Below are 20,286 nucleotides of genomic sequence, written 5' to 3'. Positions count from 1 at the left end.
CTCGCATAAGTATAACTCGAAAGAACAGCCTATGATTCAAAGAAGGATGAATCTTTGATAAAATTTTGACAGGTTCAACGCCAATTCATCCCTGAATGTTAAAACTAGAAAGAATAGCCTATGATTATAAGAAGGAAATATTTCTGATGATCATTATGGCAGTTGGAATGTCAAAAACTTCCTCTGAATTCTTTTGAACATAATTCGGCCAAACGGCATTCGGCCAAACGACCATTCGGCCAGATGGCATTCGGCCAAATGGCGTTCGGCCAAACGGCATTCGGCCAAACGGCGTTCGGCCAAATGGCCGGACACCACGGAAACCTATTCGCCCAATGCTAAAAGGAGTGTGTTTGGCCAACCATGAATTAGGTGGCGGTAGTGGGCAAACATCAAACTCGGACAAAAACGATGCGAGCGCCACGGGTGGTCAGTTGGCCAACTATCGACTTTTGAAATAGATCGTTAAATCAATGTACGATGGGAATTATCAGAGTGATACGTCTGGTCTGTGTTCATAGTAGGGTGCCTGTACCAATTATGGCACTACCTAAGGAAAACTATTTGTACAAAAATAACGAGAAGAATATGTTAAAGAATATGTTAAAAGATAGCTTAGTTTCCATACTTTAAAGGAAAAATATATAAACAGAGCCAAAACTTTTTTTTAGTATTTATTACAGCGTGTGCCAACGATAGGAACCCTGTACCAGTTATGGCCAGGTTTGTCCGCACTGAACGCATGAAAATTCTGCTCTTTTGATTTACACCACCAAAACCATCGTATTTTTGCAATCTTCCTATCTTACCCGATAAAAGGATGTTGGAATTACCTAAATGTCATTTAGAACTGTCAAAAAACCGCACCGCAGAGCCACACTTTGCGTACAAAGAGAATTTCACCCGGATGAATTCACCCCAGTTAATTTCTCTTTGCGCGCTCAGTGCGGCACTGCGATGCGATTTTTTGACAGTTCGAAATGTCATTTAGGATGTTCAAACATCCTTCTATCAGGTAGGATAAGAAGATTACATAAACATGATGGTTTTTGTTGTTTAAATTAAAAGAGCAGAATGTTCATGCGCTCAGTGTGGACAAACCTGGTTATGGCTACATTTTTAAACTTCGGTTCCTTTTCGCACTATTTGCATGCATTCCTTATGGGATTAGTCATAACTGGTACACTATGGCAATATTAGGTGCAAGGAAGCCGAAATTTTGAGAAAAAATATTAATTTCTACCATAATTTGAGCAAAATGTGGAGTTTTAATGAGTGTAACCATCTTTTGTGAACGTCATCTGTTGTTCACAAATTTGTTCTTGTTGATTAACATCGTTAAAGGGTGAAAATCAACTATGGCGAATAATTGGTACTATAGCCATAATTGGTACACTTACCCTATTCACTACACAATATTTCACCATAAGAACACTATAAACAACCTCTATCCATTAATTGCATCACCGACCCAACCATGACTCCCAGATCTCCCATCTTTTCCGTCTAACAAATACCCCATTCTGTGCAGGATGTGGGGAGGCAGAGTGCTCTCGGTCTCCAGTACACTCTAACATTACTTTCCTTTCCCTTTCAAGCTGATTATAAGGTCTTGGCCGGCATCGTTATTGATAAATATGTATGAGCTGCTTAAATTGCACTTTGAGAATAAGTGGAGTGTCCCAGCCCCTTTATTCAGTTGGATCTCAGTGCAATTGGTTCAAGTTCATATCAATCACGGAGAAGCAACTATTGACATGAGTAGTAATATAACAAATGGCTCTTTTTTGTGTGGTAGTAGAATCGAATTTTCTCGGTCTAGAAGGTATCCCGGAACATGAAGTAAACACAAAAAGTTGTAGTTTAACACCATTCTTGATTTCTATTCAATAACTTTTTACAAAACTTTTCCGTTTTCCAACAATTAACGTTTTTCACGATTTTTCCATACGATTTGACAGTTCTTGACTTCCATGCTTCCGTGAGCTTGAGGTGAAAATTTAAGAAAGTTGACAACCGAGAGTAGCACAGACGATGGGTTGAATGCAAGGGATGGTGTCGCCGCCAAGTAAATGACGAAAAATTGCAAGTGCCGGCGCTGCGATCGAACCCATAACTATCCATTTATGAAATGAACGTGAGACCACTGCGCCACGGGCCCCGGCAATAAAATGCTTATGATCAACTTCAAAATCCAACTTCCATAAGATGCACATATTGTAAACTCAAACGATTGCCCTATCTCAGCATTACCCACCACATCCCAAACCAACTCGAACTCCCCGTCAAAATCACTGTTGACTAAATTAAACGAAAGCACTGCCAACCGTTTTGTTCATTGTTGGCGGTTACTCCACCGTTTTCCACAGCCAGTCACTCAGCCAGCCATGTGTACCTTCCCAGAAGCAGCTAAAGCTCATCATCAACTGTCGTCAAGTCGGGTGCCGTGGCCGTAGCAAGACGCAAGAGGACGTTGGGTGGCACTGATTTGGAAATTTTGATTATACACACTGTTGAACTCGCTGCTGTGGTTGCGCCGTTTTGCGATTCTGGCACATTTGCCGTAAAATGCTAACCACATGTCGTTTATTGTTACGTCGATGAAGGAGACGATAAAGACAACATCGGACTACGTCGTCATCGGAGAGAAGACGTCAGCAACGTGCTGGTGGTGCTGCTGCTGTTGCTCCTGAAGGAGGAGGGTACAGAAATAATAAAATCTTTTACTTTACAACTTTCGAGCAATGATAATATTATGTGTTTTACTTAATATTACGTTAAACAGCCACCATTTCGCAACAGGGGAAGTTTTCTTGATGTTGATCTTCGCTTGTTCCTCAGTCATCCATCTCCGGGGGCGGGATAGGAGGCCAAGTTTTGCAAACACGCATGCCACAGCCACCCACATAATGATGATGCATTCTTAGTAACGTGGAAAGCTCGGGCTTGCCATTGTTGTAGGAAGAAAATCCTCTTTCAACTAGGTATAAGCGCAAACGAAAACCTTTGCTTTGATGGTTGGTAAACGTTTGCCGGGAATTTGCAGTTTCTGGAAGTTATTTGTGCTGAATTTGCTGCAATGTGTGTCAGAGATGTAGTGAGTGTTTATTATGCTACAATGATTTTTGGGGAAAATTATTGTCAGGGTAGCCTTTACTGTAAGGACACAATAATGAATAAACAAAGAAAATTCAAAGTTATGAGTGATAAAACTCTACATAGTAGTTATGGGTCAACGCATTTGAATACAAGCTGAATTGCCTGACTTATAATTATGACTAGGTAGGTGATCAGGAGGAGGAGTGTACTTTAAGATGTGGTGCGTTAGGGTCTCCAGATAGCCTAGTGGTTAAGTCTATGGATCGCCAATCCGGAGATGGCGGATTCGACTCCTGTTCCGGTCGGGAAAATTTTCTGTATTTCCTGGGCATAGTGTATCATTGTACTTGCCTCACAATATACAATTTCATGCAATATCAGGCAAAGAAAGCGCTTCAATTAATAACTGTGGAAATTAATAACTGTGGAAAGAACATTAAGTTGAAGCGAGGCAGGTCAAGTCCCAGTTAGGACGTAGAGCCATAAAGAAGTAGAAGAAGATGTGCTGCGCTTTTAGCAGTTTGGGGCCGTTCATAAACCACGTGGACTTTTTGGGGATAGGGGGGGGGGGGGGTCTGGCCAAAGTCTACGCTTCATACAAATTTCAAAAATTTTGCATGGACAAAAGTCTACGAGGTGGGAGAGGGTTGGTCTGAGATGACCAAACTTTAGTCTACGTGGTTTATGGACAGCCTTTTTCAGGACAAAATTAGATTTTTTTAGTTTTATTAATGTGTATTTCAACATTAAGCTTATTCTACACTTGACAAAAATAGATGATGAAATAGAATCTATTAAATTGTTTTATCCTAAAATTCAACTTAGAATTTATGTCGCAAAGTAATAACAGGGTTATGTTGGGCAATTCCGCTCACCGGTGTAGAGAAAATATGTTGATTATAACATTTAATAATTTATTGCGTAAGAATATGAATAACTGATCAGCTTTGAATAGACGTGTATCTGAAAAAAACGAGCTTTCCTGATGGAGTTGGGTAAAAGTTACCTATAAAGGAAAACATCGAAAACACTGCTCGAAAAAGCTCAAAAGCGCACGAAAATGATCTGGTAGGACGAAGACGGGAAAAAAGCTTCCGTCGCACAGGATGTTGGCGGTACGAAAAGATCGAGAAACATGATCGATCGTGAAGGCCTCAGTTTGGAGATAGACGTGATCGAGAACAGATGTGTTCAGAGTTTACGAGTGAAATATTGGAAAAGTTGTGTTGAGTAAGTGTCGTGTAGATTTCAATAAATATTGGAAAAAATGGACAAAGCCGACAATGGCACAGTTGGGGATACCAACGCTCCCATTCGAAAGTAAGTAATAATTCTTTATTAGTTTATTCTCGGCCATAATAATTGAAATCATTGACAAATTTTAACAAGTGCGAGTTGAGGCATTTTAGATGTCAAAGATGGAGTAGCAATTTCATCCACACAATTTAGCAGTGATATTTTGGCATTACATTTAGCAAGGCATAGGCAAACCCGCGAATAAAACATTTATCTAATAAGGCATTCAAATAAAATAGTGCAGACCAAAAATGTGTTATTCGTAAAATGGTGCAAAATCAAGATGGCGTCGAACCACATATTATTATCTTTTAGCTGTGCTCAGAGTCTTTCCATCCCGAATAACAAACCGGCGAATAAAACATTTCTCTACATCGGTCCCATCGGTCCAGTACATGCATGTTGCACAGTGGTTCAGCGACTTATTTGATTCCTGGGTAGCGCAAGTGAGGGTGTTGCGGTGGATACTGTGTACATGATTAAAACGAGGTAATTGTTGCGAATATTTTGAGTATCCAGTCAGAACGGTCCAGATCGACTTAAGTTTGCACTAACGGCTAAGGATCGATCCGTAAATGGGGTTTCCAGATAGGCGACCACTAATCAAAGTTGGATCTGAGTTGTTCACAGCATGTTGCAGTTCAATGACCTGTGAAAAAAGTGTGGGTTAGAGCTTGTCGTAATACAGGTCAGCTGACTGCTTACTCTACTACATAGCATTGTTGCATTTTACTCGAAAAGTTTTCTTCGCGTACTCACCATAAGTAGTGGCCCAGCTTGTGGAAATAAGGGTTCAGTTATTCCGTAGTCCGCCGTAATCCAGACAAGAGCTATAACTGGTACTACAGCTTTAGAAAGCTGAAGCCAGCACAGTTAGGTTTTTTTTTCTTTTCTTTCATTTTTTCATCCCACGCGGAACTGTCAAACGATATGAGAATCGACATACGTCGTGATCGTGATGTTTGAAAACTGAATGACACATAAAAAAAGGCCTATTCGAAACATGTCAGGGTTGAACAAATAATACACGGAGAAACAGATTATATATAAAAAAGTTAAGGGCGAACGGGACGAGAAAATATCCGCCTTTGTTCTGTTGCTACCAAAAATAACTCAGATTTTACTTCATATTCATTATGGCGAACACGGAAAGATGGCTAGTGAGTAACTTTGTCGAAAACAATTGATTCATTTTTATTTATTCATGCGTGCGGTTCGGCGTGTAAAAAAAAATTCTCGAGTCTTTTGATGACGTTTATTGTTTATCCTAGCTTAATCACTCAGATCCTGCTGATCTGAGTCAGCCGTTATAAGATTGCGCCCGTTTGATTTGTACACGGCGGCTGACAGCTCCACCCGGCGGCTGCAAAACAGTTTTAGCCAAGGTGCACACCGTGTACAAACCATACGTGCGCGGTCTGGCGCGATCTGAGGCTGCGCGTTTCGAACGCAGCTTGCTGAGAATCTAAGATAAGCGAAACAATACAATGATATGAGAAAACAGTAAAAATAATATATAATTCAAACGTTTAAACATTTTGCGGATTCAGTATACGTTTTTTTAATGTTATCTCAAAATAGCAATAATCAAGAAAAGGTAAAAAAAAAAATATATTGCTTCCTGCACTTGTCCTGCACCCAAATTGAAATGAAGAGTAGGAGAGGAAAAGGATGTAGAGAAAATATGTTGATTATAACATTTAATAATTTATTGCGTAAGAATATGAATAACTGATCAGCTTTGAATAGACGTGTATCTGAAAAAACGAGCTTTCCTGATGGAGTTGGGTAAAAGTTACCTATAAAGGAAAACATCGAAAAACACTGCTCGAAAAAGCTCAAAAGCGCACGAAAATGATCTGGTAGGACGAAGACGGGAAAAAAGCTTCCGTCGCACAGGATGTTGGCGGTACGAAAAGATCGAGAAACATGATCGATCGTGAAGGCCTCAGTTTGGAGATAGACGTGATCGAGAACAGATGTGTTCAGAGTTTACGAGTGAAATATTGGAAAAGTTGTGTTGAGTAAGTGTCGTGTAGATTTCAATAAATATTGGAAAAAATGGACAAAGCCGACAACCGGTTCACCCATTTAAGATTTAAAATACTCACAGAGATTGTTATGCACAATGTGCATTGCACATGAAAGTTATACAAAGTCTACTACGAAAAGATCTTGGATGGTACCGGAAATCGAATCCAGTACCCTCAGCATGTTCTTATCTATAGTCGACTGGAGACTCGTTATAAAGTATCCATCAGTTCACACAACCCACCATCGGTGCAGCGCTAGTCCAGTTACCTCCCTCCACCGAGTCTACCTCGTTGGTCATTTGTACAATATCGCTATAAAATTTAATTTTCTTAATTTTTATTGATGCCCGGGGTATTAGATTTAATTATAAGCGACGGTACGCTTAAACGGTGGACTCTCTGTTGCGCTCCTTTTGCGCGACCAGGAGGACGACCACACACCAAACGAGCATGGAGTTTGGAGAAGGTCTGTTTCTGTTCCGTTCGTCCTATCAACTAACTGAAGTCTGGGTGGGCAGGTACCTTCCCACAAGTTCCAGCCTCATTACTGTTAAATTGATGATGATATCCCTGTGTGACTTTCATCTGAAGACCCGTTTCCACGTCCGCCGTCTAACGCTGCATGCAAGGTTCGTTTTCGTTCTTGCATTTCCAATTGTTACAAGTGAACAGCAAGTGCTGGAGAAATGCAGTCTCGTGTTGTATACCTTTATAGCATAAAGTAGACCGCGGATCAAAGGTTGGAGTGGTACATCTACATTAGACCTGTTCACTTTGAAACTTTTTTTCTCCGCTTCTCCGTGACACATCAAATTATCAATCCACATGGAAAAACAAGTCTTAAGTCCAAAATTGAGCCAAATTGATAAAGTTATAAAGGTGTATCAAATCAATTTTGTGTTTTTTAGCCGTTTTCATAGAAATTTACTCAGAAATTCATAAAATTGCTCCGAACAGTTGCCAGAGATACCGTTAGGATATAGTTAGAACAATACTCTGCAACTTTGTCGAAGACACTACGGTGTTTAAATTGGTTATTCGAAGTTATTCAACAATTTTAGTTTGAAATCACAAAAAAACACGATATTTTTACGTTTTTACATATAAAAGTCGTGTAATTTTACGTTAGGTGATACCTGTTTGAATTTGCGGAAGAAACTTCTGGAGGAACCTCCGGGGTTTGTGGAGGTACCCGAGCAGGAATGAATAACTGCCACATAACTGGAGCATACCAAAGTCAGGTATCATACCAAGACAAGGTATTGGTCGGTTGTCCAGGTATTGAAAATAACTTATTTTGGTATTTGGTAGGTATTGATACAATACCTCAACGAGTTATTGATTTGGTGTTGAGGACTGATTGAGGTATTATTCAATTATGGGAAAATCGCTATTTGTATGGAAAAATCTCCGATTATTATTTAGGTATTGCCATACCTGATGTCATTATTCACGCGTTATGCACAGAATACACACCAGTTATTATTTTAGGTATTTTACCTCTTATGAAGGGCTACTTAATACCTCATTCAGGTTGTAGGTATTCGGTTTTCCATACCTGAGTTAGTTATTCTTCAGCTATTTTTTCCTGCTCGGGTAACTTGTGCAAGAGCGTTCGGAAGCATTTTACGCGAAATCACACGAAACGAGTTTTTGGAAAATTCTCTGTAATTAATTTCTGGAGGATTCTTGGATGAATCCCCGGAATCAAATCTCCATAAGAAACTCCTGGAGGAATTCCTAAAAGGAATTCCTGTGACACTTTTCGGAGGAAACTCCTAGGGGAATCCTCGGATCGAGTTTTTGGAATAAACTCGAGTTTTTGGAATAAACTGGAAGAACATCTTTCAAGAGGAATCTCCTGGATGAATTCCGGAGGGAATTCTTTGGAAAGGTTGCGGAATTCCATGAGGAATCTTCGGAAGGCATTCCTGGATGCATTCTTAGAATGAATACCCAACAGTGGCAGTTTCTGGTTAAAAGCATAAATATACGGATAGCAATCAATGCAATGGTTCCGCTCGTGGTCGCATGATTGCGTTTGTTTATCTTCGAAAAATTGACTCCGGAACCACCAGAACCGATTCCCGGGAAATCCGAATACCGGTTCTAATATGGCCAACAGTATTTCAGATAACGCAATATTAGCCCAGAATGATGTATTTTGAAAATCACGATGTTTGAGATGCCGCATGACGGTATTGAACCATTTTCAAAACTTGGCCCGTCCATAATGGCCAAATGTATCCTAAGTGGCCAATCATTATGATAGAATGCCATGATTTTCAAAATCATGAAGTTTGATATGTCGCATGATGGTGTTTGTTTATTTTCGAAAATTGGACCCCGGAACCACCGGAACCGATTCCCGGGAAATCCGAATACCGGTTCCAAAATGGCCAACAGTATTTCAGACAACGCCAAAACAGCACAGAATGATGCATCTTGAAAAATCACGAAGTTTAAGGTGTCGCATGATGATATTGAATCATATTCAAAAATTGACCCCGGAACCGGTTCCCCGGAACGTCCGTAAAACGGGTTCCAAGGCACGTAGTGATCGGGATGGACTTCTAGACAAATTTTTCTATCATTCTAGTACACTTAGGTCTGAAAACTGAACGGCTCTCATATCGAAAAATTACTTTTTCCAAAATAACCAAATCGAATGACCCATTTTGATTCCGGAATAACTCCGGAACCAGTTGGCCATTCCAACAATCCCTAGCAAATCCTTAAATCAGAGGGATATCCACTTATTGTGTCAAAATTTGGTCGAAAAATATTGAAAAACAAAAAAGTTATAACGAAAAGAGTATTTTTTCGCACTCTCGTTAGGGGGGGTTGGTAACGGAAGGGTTAAACGTCAACAAAGCGTCCTCAAAACGGCTCGATGCTGAGTTACTTTGTTGTACTTATGGAAGGAAGCTTCTATGCAAGCCCTATACCAATGAATCTGGCGAACTTAATCCACATGTATATGCTGGGCGAGCAGCTTCTATACCACGAAGTTATAGCTCTTTTCTCGGCTCATATGTAACCACTAACTGTATAACATCTTAAGAAGGCGCTTTTCAGGCTTTTCACAGTTGTTGAATAAGAGTTATACGGTATGCCTAAATTAATCGATTAAATATAATTTGGTTATGGATACAGTGACGCAATACATGTGGAACGGGAATTTTCGAATCGAACCGAACTCCCGATCTCCGTATCCACTGGTCTCGAAGATGTCCTCGCAGCCACACTGCTATATATGTACATAAATAGCAGATAAAATAGTCCGTTTTGTTTTACTCCAGACAAGGCTTTATAAATGTGTCACAAGAAACCTTACCCAGCTTCACCCTGCTGTAAAAGTTTGTAAAACGTCAAACGCAATAATGTTTACATTGAATAAGCTGTACGATTGCGCCAACAGGTTCTTCGTCACAGCTTCAAGCTGAAAGAATATTCTTTAAACAGCCACGAAGCACTGCTGTTTTGTGTATTTGACAACTGTATAAAAGCAGCTGTTTTGTTGGGACTTTTATTCGATTAACACATCTTCACATTTTACAGCAAAGAGATGGATAACTGTAGAGTATTTGTGTAGTGGCTGTATATTCCACTTAAAGTTTGTTTTGACAATAATGTTTACATCCGACAAGCCGTGTTGGTAAAACAAAAGTTTCTTTATTACAGTTTCTAGCTGTAATGATATTCGCAAATTTGAGACGATGGCTGAAATGTACAACCGACTGAAGAATGGAGCCAGGCGAATCAGATTAGGGGAACAAAGCCCAAAATTCCAAGACGAGGTTAGATGGACCAACTCATAAAATCATTCCTAAATGTGATTTGATCATTGCTACATATTGGTGAAGGGTGTTAAGATATGTTTACATAAAATATTCTTCTAGAAGCTAAGCCGCCAAACCCTCGGAAAATCTTTTGATTTCCCAATGAAAATTGCCAACTTCCGGTTTTTCGTGCTTGCAATTAAGGTTTTCTGGTGATTTTATTACCAGCCAAGTGTTTCCAAGGTGATTGAGACAAACATGGAGGCGCATGGTTGTTGATGTCAACGCTATCCATGTTAGGGGTCATTCAAATATGACGACCATCGTTCCGCGGGAAGGCGGGTGTCACTTTATGTATTGAGTATACGATAAAAATGGACAGTGGGGGAATAGGAGTCGGAAATGCCCGAAAAATGATAAACGTAATTTTTGAATGTTTTAATAAAGTGGCATCTTACCCCATGGCAGACGACCTTTTTGCACCACTTCCGTTTTACAAACCTGTTTTTAAAATCGCTAAAAATCGATGAAAATGCACTAGTTAAGTGAATACATTTGCTGAAATATCAAGCAAGTATTGTCTAGTTTCTGTTACCACTTTGAAAGTCTAAGAAATTAGGCTATTTGTCATTGAAAACGATGAAAGGTTAAAAAATGGCATCTTACCTTACTTTCCCCTAGTCATTAATGTGTCGGTGGCAAGGTATGTGATGGTAAAGGACTCTAGGGAGGAATCACCGTACCCGCCACCCCGAATTTCTATTGAACGTGATGAAAACGAGACGGTTGAAGAACTCGTGTACTGACCGGTGACCGATGGGTGAGTGCCTCCGGGAAGTTCATCCAGGAAATTAACCAGAAGTTTATTTGGAAATTCGCACGGAAGATCCTCCAGGGATTGTTATGCAAATACTTCCAGAAATTCATCTTATCTTTTTTCCAGGAATTCCCCCGACAGTTTTCCACATAATCTGCAAAAGACCTTTATTTTTTTCAAAATGATATCAGGAAGCACATAATTTTATTGCCCTTTACCGGCTATACCAGTCGGCTGTAAGGCTTGAATAGACGAAAAAACTCAAACTTTTTTCGGGAACACTGTGTGTGTTTAATTGACAAATTGAGAGATAAATTTGTAAAAAAATGACCACTTGTTTTGGTGGGATTTGAACCCACGACTCTGTATCGCTAGTCCGGCGCTTTAACCAACTAAGCAGTGGCGTAGCTAGGAATTTGGGGGCCCGGTGCGGAAGCAAATTGGTAGGCCCCCATGAAAATTACATAATATGTACATATTTTACAACGATAAATCTATACATTTGACTGTCGAATAATCTCACTGTTATATTTTGTACAAATCTTTGAAAAAATCTCGCTTTTTGTACTCAATATTCTAGTGATGCTGGCAAAGGAGGTTTAAAAATTATCTATCTTATCTTATTTTCTGTTTTCCTTTATGATTTTTTTCGGGAGCGTGAGATTTTTTTTTTATAAGAATGATGCTGAAAATGTTTTAACAATTTATTTAGAAATTACACCAAATAATCATTTATAAACGCTTTCAAAGATTGCTTTACTTTTTTCTTTAAGAAATTTTTCTTAAAGAATAATTTGTATTCAAGAAACTTTTAAGTTGTAAATGCAAGGATATCATTCAGTATTGATGAGGAATGATATTATTATAATTAGCCTTATTAATGAGGCTTTCAGTCCCTTGGCTGGTTCACCTCAGACATGCAGGAATGTTTTCAAAATACTACAGAGTAATTCAAAAGATTTTGCAAAGGCTTCATCGAGTATTTCTCGAAATATTAGTTCAAGAATCTATCAATTATATTCTGAGGATTCATCTAGAAGATCATCTAAAGAATTCTTTCAAAATTCCAGAAAAAATACTACAAAAAATCATCAATGATTCATTTAGAACCAGATGTTCTTCCAATAAATTGCATCGGGATTCCCTCAGAGGAAGAGAAGCCCTTCTAGGGTTTCTTTAAACATTATTCCGTTTCTTTCAGAGAATCCTCTTAATATTCCTTTGGTGATTTTCCATAGATTCTTCAAGTATTTCTCAATTCTTCCCTCAAATAACTCTTTTAGATATTTCTCCAATAATTAAACTTGGAATTTCCTCAAGCATTCATCACTTATATCATAGTGTCCTTTTAAAGATTTCTTAAGAATTACTTCCTAAGATTACTTCAGAAATCCCACCAAAAATTCCCTTTTCCAAAAAAAAATCTTCAAGGATTCTTCAAAAAGTTTCTCTAAGGTATTACTAAGAGATTCATCATAGAATTTCTCAATTAATTAAACAAAATCTCCAAGGATTTCTACTAAAGAAATTGAATTAATTAAATTAAATTAATTAAATTAAATTTTTAGATGGACTTCTGTAGGAATTCTTTCGAAAAATCCTTCTGGATTTCCTCTAACGAATTTTTCGATATCCATCAACTCTAGGAGTTTTCTCAAGAGTTCCTTCAGGAATTTTTGCTAGTATTCCTCTGGGCACTCTTAAAAAAAATCTATTTCCCCAGAATTTATGATTGATTTAATTATTACGTTATTTTTTATATAATCCGTGCTCACTTCTAACAAATATACAAAAATAAGAAACAGAACAAAAACGCTTCATTCCATTGTTTTGAGTGGGATAAAAATGGCAGCGTAAATGGCTAAATAGTAAAGAAACAGATATCCTATCTTATCAAAACAAATAACTTCTCCAGAAGTCTCTCCAAGAATTTAGGAAATGTTCTAAGGTTATTCAAAATTCTAAAGGATTTCCTTTAAGGCAGCCTTTAGAAATTGCTCCCAAAATTCCTTCAGGATTTTTTCCAGAGATTTCTTTAGTAATTCTCTTGTGATTTGCCCGAAGATTCGTTCAGATTTTATTCAAGTATTCTCTTAGAGTTTCTTCAATTGATTTCATTCATTCATTCCTAAACTGATTTTTCCAGGTATTTTACAAATAATTTTGTACAAGAAATCTTTTGGGGTCTTTTTATGCAAGGATTTCCTCATGTATTTATTTAATTACTACTGCAAGGGCTTTCCGGAGATTCTTACACAAATTCCTCCAAGAAATTCCACAGGAATTCCTCCAGGGGATGCATTGAGTGTTTTTGCTAGATTTTTTTTTAGAAATTCCTCTAATAAGCCTATTCAAGGATTGATAAATTCCTCCAATGAATACTTTACAAACTCAAAAAAAAAAAAAGAATTCTTTCAATTCTCACAGAAATTAATCCTAGAAATTCTATAGAAATTTCTTCATACATTTTTAGGAAATTGTTTGTGATCTCTTCTGGTAATCTTAATTTTTTGGAAATTCTTCTGGTAATTCTCTTGAGATTTTTCTCGGTCGTTCCGTTGTAAATTCGTGGATTTATTTTTAATTTGCAAAGATGTATCTCATAGAACATCAAAAGTAATAACAGACGAAATTTAATAAAGAATTATCAGAAGAAATTTACAGAGGAATTACCAAAGAAGCTTTTAAAAGTTGCCACTTAAATTTACAAACGAATCGACTAATTAATTTTCAAAGTACCTGTATGTGTCTCTGACAGGTTTTGGGCCGCTGAATCCGAATCCGGGCTCAGATTTGTTTCAGGACGCCACAATTTTGAGCTATACCTCAATTTATAGGGCAAAATATGCGATTTTGGGCTTTTTTGACTGCAAGCCGTTAAACATGGAAATATTTTTTTTAAGTAATTAAAAGGTAAAATGGTCAATTAACATCTAAATTTACGACTCACGCAAAATATTTCGTTTTTTCAAATCAAATTTGAAAGATTTAAGCATTTTATGTTAATATGTAAACTTGCATGCAATTTTTGGAGGGTGGTTTGTATCGTACCCAACATAACCGCGGCCCAAAATCTGTCAGAGACACATTAGTTTGCTCTTGAAACAGACCAAAAGTTAATTTTTGTTACGCTGTGCTATTGAAAGAATTACAATAGTAATTGTCAGGTATATGAGCAAAGGGACTGCTGGTAGAACTTTTAGAGAAATTGCTGAATCCCGTAATAAATTTCCAAACCCAAAGAATTTCAAAAAGTTCTGTCAAAGATATTTTCAAAAATAATAACCAAATTCAACTTTGAATATTATTGCCGAGAAATTCCAAAAGAGTTATGCCGAAATAGTTTTCAAAAACATTTGCAGAGCAAATTTCAAGAATACTCTTATAGGAACTTTCGGATCAAAACCAATCAAAGCATTTCCCAAGAATTTGCCAAAAAAAACGCCAAAAGATATTTGAAAGTTTTTTTTAGGTAACTCACAGAAAACTCGCCGAATAAATTACCAAAAAATGCCAAATGAATAACCCAATCAATTCCCGTAGGGATTGGCATAGAAGTTTCCAGAAAAATGTTAAAGTTATTCCAAAAGTTATTACCAGAGGTTTTCTCAAACGAATTGTCAAAAAAAAAGTCAGTGAAAAGTTGCAGACGGAATTCCCAACAGAATTTTCCTAGAAATAGAAATCCAAAGAAGTTCGTAGAAATAAAAATCAGAAGCCATTTTTGTAGCATTTCTGAGAATTAGTTGAAGAAGTTTCCAAAGGAAATGCCTAACAATTAATCAAATATATCGTCAAAGGAAATTTTCAGAGCAATAGCCGAATGGATTCTTAAATTAATGTTTAAAGATATTCCTTAACGAATCTGTAACGGGTTTCCGTATTAATTACTGAAAAAGATAAAAAAAATCCGAAGAAATACTTCAAAAATTGTAATAAATGATGTAAAAATTCTCACAGGATTTGCTCCAAGAGATTCTACTGCAATTCCTCAATGAATCCTTTAGGAATTCTTCCAAGGTTTTTATCAGATTTTTTCTATTGATACCTTTAACGGTTTCTTTAGCGATTACACCAGTTTCGTCCGGATTTATTTCACGAAACTTCTAACGAAATGTTTCTAACGATTTCATCAATATTTTTTTCTCAAGTGCGGAGCTCCAAGAACTCTTTCTTGGATATCTTTTACGATTCATCTGGGAAATACTTCAAGGACTTCTTTACAAATTCCTCGAAGATTTTCTGCGAAAGTTGCAACAGCGATTCCTTAGGAAACTTCTTCTTCAATTCCTTGAAGGATTTTTTTCAGTATTATGTAATCCCAAGAACTCTATAGAGAGTTTCTTAAAGATATCCACAAACGATTCGCACATGTTCTCTTCAGCATTTTTTCAGAGGAATACTTTGGAGTTCCTTCAAGATTTTTTTAGAAACTTCTTCAAGGGTTCCTTTTGCACTACCTTATACGATTTTTCTTGGAAGTCCTATCAAGGATTTCTTAAGAATTTGTTCAAGCATTTCTTTAGTAATCATACCTGCAGGGATTTCCTCATAAATTCCTCTAATAATTTCTGTAGAAAATCATTCAAAGATTCCTTAGGCAATGGTTTTAAGTCCTTTTTCACAATTCGTTCAAGAATCTTTTAAGAAATTCCAGTAAAAATTAATCTTTTCAACAAGGATTTTGTTTTTCAAGTTACATATAAAAGTTCGTTCATGGATTTCTCGAAGTTTTTCTTCAGATAATCCTACAAGGATGGACACATTCATCCCTAAAGAATTCCTGCACAAATTTCCTCAGGGGGTCTTACAGAAATTCACCCAAGGCCTCCTGCGGAAATTCTTTTGAAGATTGTTTTTTTTTTTATTTGCACCAAAGAATTTGGAATTCTTTGGGGTTTCCGTCATTGATTTCTTGAGAAATTATCTAGGCATTTCATAATTAGTTCTTCCAAAATTTGCTTACAGATTTTTTTCAGGAATCCTTTAAGTAATTACTCATAGTACTCCTAGTACTTGTAGTACTACTTCATAGTACTGTAGTAATCCTTCCAGAACATCATCAAATATACCTCCAAAATCAACCCAATGATTCTTTCCTAATACATCTTAGAATTCATCTAGGCGATTCTTAAAGATTTTTTTTAGAAATTTCTACAAAAAATCCTACAGACATTTCTACAAGAGTTCCTTCGGGGTGTAAAGAATTAGCATTAAGTTAAAATTCACAAATACAAAGAAATTTAAAAAAAAAAGTTCCTTCGGGAATACATTCAAATTTCTTTGGAAAATCTCCCAAGGATCCATTCGGGTATGGCTTCAAAAATCTCAAAAAATCATCAAATATATTTTCCATGAGGAACTACTGCAAGATTCCTTCTTGAAGAAATCTCTAAAATCATTCTTGGAGAAATTCCTTGAGGTCCATCTGAAGGATTTCTTGAAGAGTTTCATGATATAATCCTTGAATGGCTTTATGAACGGTTCCGAAATGGTATTTCTGAACGACTGCTTGAAGAAATGCTTACAAAAAAATCCCAAAGGAATTCCTGAAGGATTTCTTGATAATTGTTTGAAGAAATTCTTGAAGAAATGTCTGGAGGAGTTCCTGAAGCAATCATTGTAAGTATTCATAAACCAATGCTTAGAAAGTTTTCTTAAGCAATCCCTGAAAAAAGTTCTGAAGTAAATCATAGAAGAATTTTTGTAGAAGTCTTTGAAGTAACTGCCTGATAAATCGAAAAATATATTCTTGCCCGAAGGAATTCCCGCAGAAACCCTTCAAGAACGTAACATGCGTTCAGTTCTTAATTTTGATAAATGGGGCCCCTGAATTTCAGCTGCTATCTTACGCTAAATCAACACCTATGTTTGGTTCTGTGGTTAGGATATCAGGGACATTTTCATAATGCTCATGAATTATGGAAGTATAATCGGTACTGAATATCGTAAAATTCAATTTTGATTTCGAACACATTTTTTATTGTATTTTGGGGCTCCTGCAGGTGCAAAGAGTAGTCATCAAATTAATATAAACAAAACTAACGAAACTACATGAATAAAGTGTGTACATTTATAATTGTTAATAATAGAACATCAAAATAGCCATCTGTGTTCCCCATTCCAAAATCTCTTGATAATCACGAAGAGGCCCCTACATACCTATCAGCAGATCGGCAAGTATTTAACTTATACTTATATGTAGGAATCTTTCGCTAATCACAGAACTTTATTCAAACTGGGCCCCTGAATTCAGGGGGCCTCCAAATCAGGGAAGGTTCATAACACTAGACCTGCCCTGATTTGGAGGCCCCCTAGGTTCGGGGGCCCGGTGCGGACCGCACCCTCCGCCCCCCCTTGCTACGCCACTGCAACTAAGTCACAGAGCAAGTTACAATTCCCTGAAATAGAAAGTCAAACTGGATTCCAAGCACCACCCTAACCGGGTCCGTCTTTCACAATTGATGATTTGATGTTGCATGAAGAAGAAGAAGAAGAAGAAGAACGATGATGTTTTGAAAAATCCCTATCCCTATAACACAGGGGAAGATTTTAAAATGCCTCTATAACCCTTTCGAGACGGAGCGCAAAAAAGCGAAATTTTCATACAAATTGCTCAACTTTGGCTCTCCAGAACTCTTAGACTTTCCAACAAAACAGCAATTATTTTCCCTTATATGAAAGAACTACTCTTTACCTTCCGATTTTTAGCTTTGACTACCTAGATAAATCGGAAATAAAAAATATGCGACAGATAAAACTTTTTCATGTTTTACGGTTTTTGCCCACTTTTTGTTTACTTTGTTGTGGTAAATCTCACAAGCAACGTAAACAAAAGTTTTTTGCACACATACAACTATAAGTAATGGCTGAATTATTGAAACAGTTTACATCACATAAAACAAAGTCTAAACAGATGAAAAAAATATGCAAAACTGTTACCGCTCAACAGCCCAATTGTGCTGGTTCGTCACGAAAGGGATAAAATCTAAAACAAAATCTAATCAAAAACGGTTTGATGTACGGTGTTAGACTTTGAACGGACTACTAAGTAGCTTATCAAGAAAAAAAAATAAATTCAAATTAATACGTTCAATATGTAGTCCAAACCGTTTTTGTAAACGGGTGTACTACTGTACCTCAGTAAAACCTGGTATGTATCAGTGGAGAACACTGAACGGCTGTAGGTCTTCATCGACAGATGCCTGTGGTATATGCGGTAACTCGTACATGGCGGCCAAAAACTGAACATCCACCGATAGCGACAGAAATTCGGGAACGAGGTTTGTGGGTTGAGCTCTACGAAGGGGTGGAAATCAAATCAACAGTCAAGCGACATCAGCCCAGCGGGAGGCATCGCATCAGAGTAAGATCAAGATGCTCATGGCTGCGCAGCCTCAATAAGGAAATAAAACAAAACTACGAATATTTGATCTGGCAGCGCAGCTGATCATTGCGTGACAGCAATCGCCCAGAATAGCGATCTTTTATGATAGAAATCCTGATAGTGCATTTCAATTATACGAATAATTCGTACCTTCTCAAGAAACAGAACTAGCTGAATAACAGTTTCTAAGCTAAAGTTTGCTTAAGAGTGGATTGTTCCACTCTTGTACAGCAAAAATGTTTGTTGGGTTGTCCATACGTGTATTACATATGTTGCATTATCACTCGAACACACCTCGAACGCCAAAGATCCAAACTAAGCAGACGTTCTACATCGTACATTGTATCGTACCTTTCGCAAGTACACCTATTGACTCCCAAAGCAAATTTACCGCACACGTAATCGAGTTGATGGGTGGTAGCGGTCGTGGTGGGCGCTCCCAAATGTGACGGTTGACGACAACGGCTGAGACAACATCACATTTGGCAACAGCAGCAGCAGCAACAACAGCACTAACCATTAACCAAGACGATCAACATAATTTTCTACTCGGTGGTGCTGCTCTACTTAACTCACCCAAAACTGACGACGACAACGAACCGACAAACTTAGTGTAAGCTCCTGCTTGCACAGCGTCATCGTTTGTCGTCACTACCGCACCGTTGCGTTGTTGCGTTGTTGTTGGGTTGGAACACATATGATGGAATATCATCGCGTGTACACTAACCGTATAGGGTGGTATCTTATATGAAAGTTTACTTGCACTTTTTCCTACCGCTGGTGACGCTGTTACAGACCCGAACCAAGTTTGGCTTTTACGAGCCCTTAGGTAAGTGGACCACTGGCACTGGATGCTGCATAGTGACGAAGAGTGGAATACACTAAAGTTGTTTGTAATCGAGTTATGAAACTAGAGCACGATTCATGTTATGAAATCTACTTAAACTTATGGTGAAACATCAAGAAATCCCATTGAAATTTGCATAGAAACTTTAGAGGCACAAATATGACGAACGATGCATCGAATCAAGCCGCACTTGTTTATCACTTGCAAAAGGATGCAACTTTTGCAAATAGAGCGATTTGTATACGAATTTTTAAGATTGGTGCTCTTGAAAACGTGAGTAGGGTTTTTTTTACTAGTTCAAGTCGTTCATTGTGGCAGAGAATACAAACATGGCTGCCACAATGGCCGACTTTGTCCCTACACACGTTTTCAAGAGCGCCAACTTTGAAAATTCGTAAACAAATGCTCTCGATTTGGAAAAGCTGCCTCTTCTTGCAAGTGAGCAAAGTCAAGATAAACGAGTGCGGCTTGGTTTGATGCTTCGATCGTCAGATACAGGGGATGGCCAAAATGTTTGGGATAGGCAACTTTTTTTCTCTCACAAAAAAGTTCAACATGCTATAACTTTTCATAGAACACATCAAAAAAATTCAAAATTTGACTGTTTGTCAACCTATTATATGTGCATCATTGGTACAAATTTGGGCTCGATTGATTAATATTTCGCAAAGTTAGAACCGTTCGGGTATAACACCTTTTTTTAGACAACTCATTTTTGAGCTGTCATATCTCGGAAACCAGTGAACCGAATTGAATGAAATTTTGAACGTACACTAACAATATGTAAATGCTTCACAAACTATTAAAACATAGGTACTTTTTAAACGTTGAAAAAAGTTATCATGGATTGACACTTTTTGGACTTTTCTCGAAAAAATGTAATTTTTTTACATCAATGTCAATAAATTTTAGTATTGATATCCAAAGATTTTCCACTTCTGTTCTCAAATTATCTCTAATCAGATATGTTAGAGCCTATTTAGATTGAAGGAAGAACACATTAATTATTTTTTGTGTGGTATTGT

At 37.5% G+C, this 20,286-nt stretch overlaps 1 protein-coding gene and 1 long non-coding RNA gene across 4 annotated transcripts in view; both read right to left on the bottom strand.

Annotated features, from left to right (window-relative positions):
* Positions 1–20,286, bottom strand: part of LOC115269993 (peritrophin-1) — a 285,409-nt gene that overhangs the window by 81,878 nt on the left and 183,245 nt on the right. The gene's annotated exons all lie outside the window — the stretch shown is intronic.
* On the bottom strand, positions 4,588–19,531 carry LOC115269996 (uncharacterized). The gene is made up of 2 exons (XR_003899012.2): positions 5,155–19,531; positions 4,588–5,044 (listed from the first exon to the last, which is right to left on the bottom strand). It is a non-coding gene; the product is annotated as an uncharacterized LOC115269996 (long non-coding RNA).

This window comes from Aedes albopictus, chromosome 3 (assembly GCF_035046485.1).
Source record: "Aedes albopictus strain Foshan chromosome 3, AalbF5, whole genome shotgun sequence".
Lineage (NCBI taxonomy): Eukaryota > Metazoa > Arthropoda > Insecta > Diptera > Culicidae > Aedes > Aedes albopictus.
This window is presented reverse-complemented; position numbering and strand designations above follow the sequence as displayed.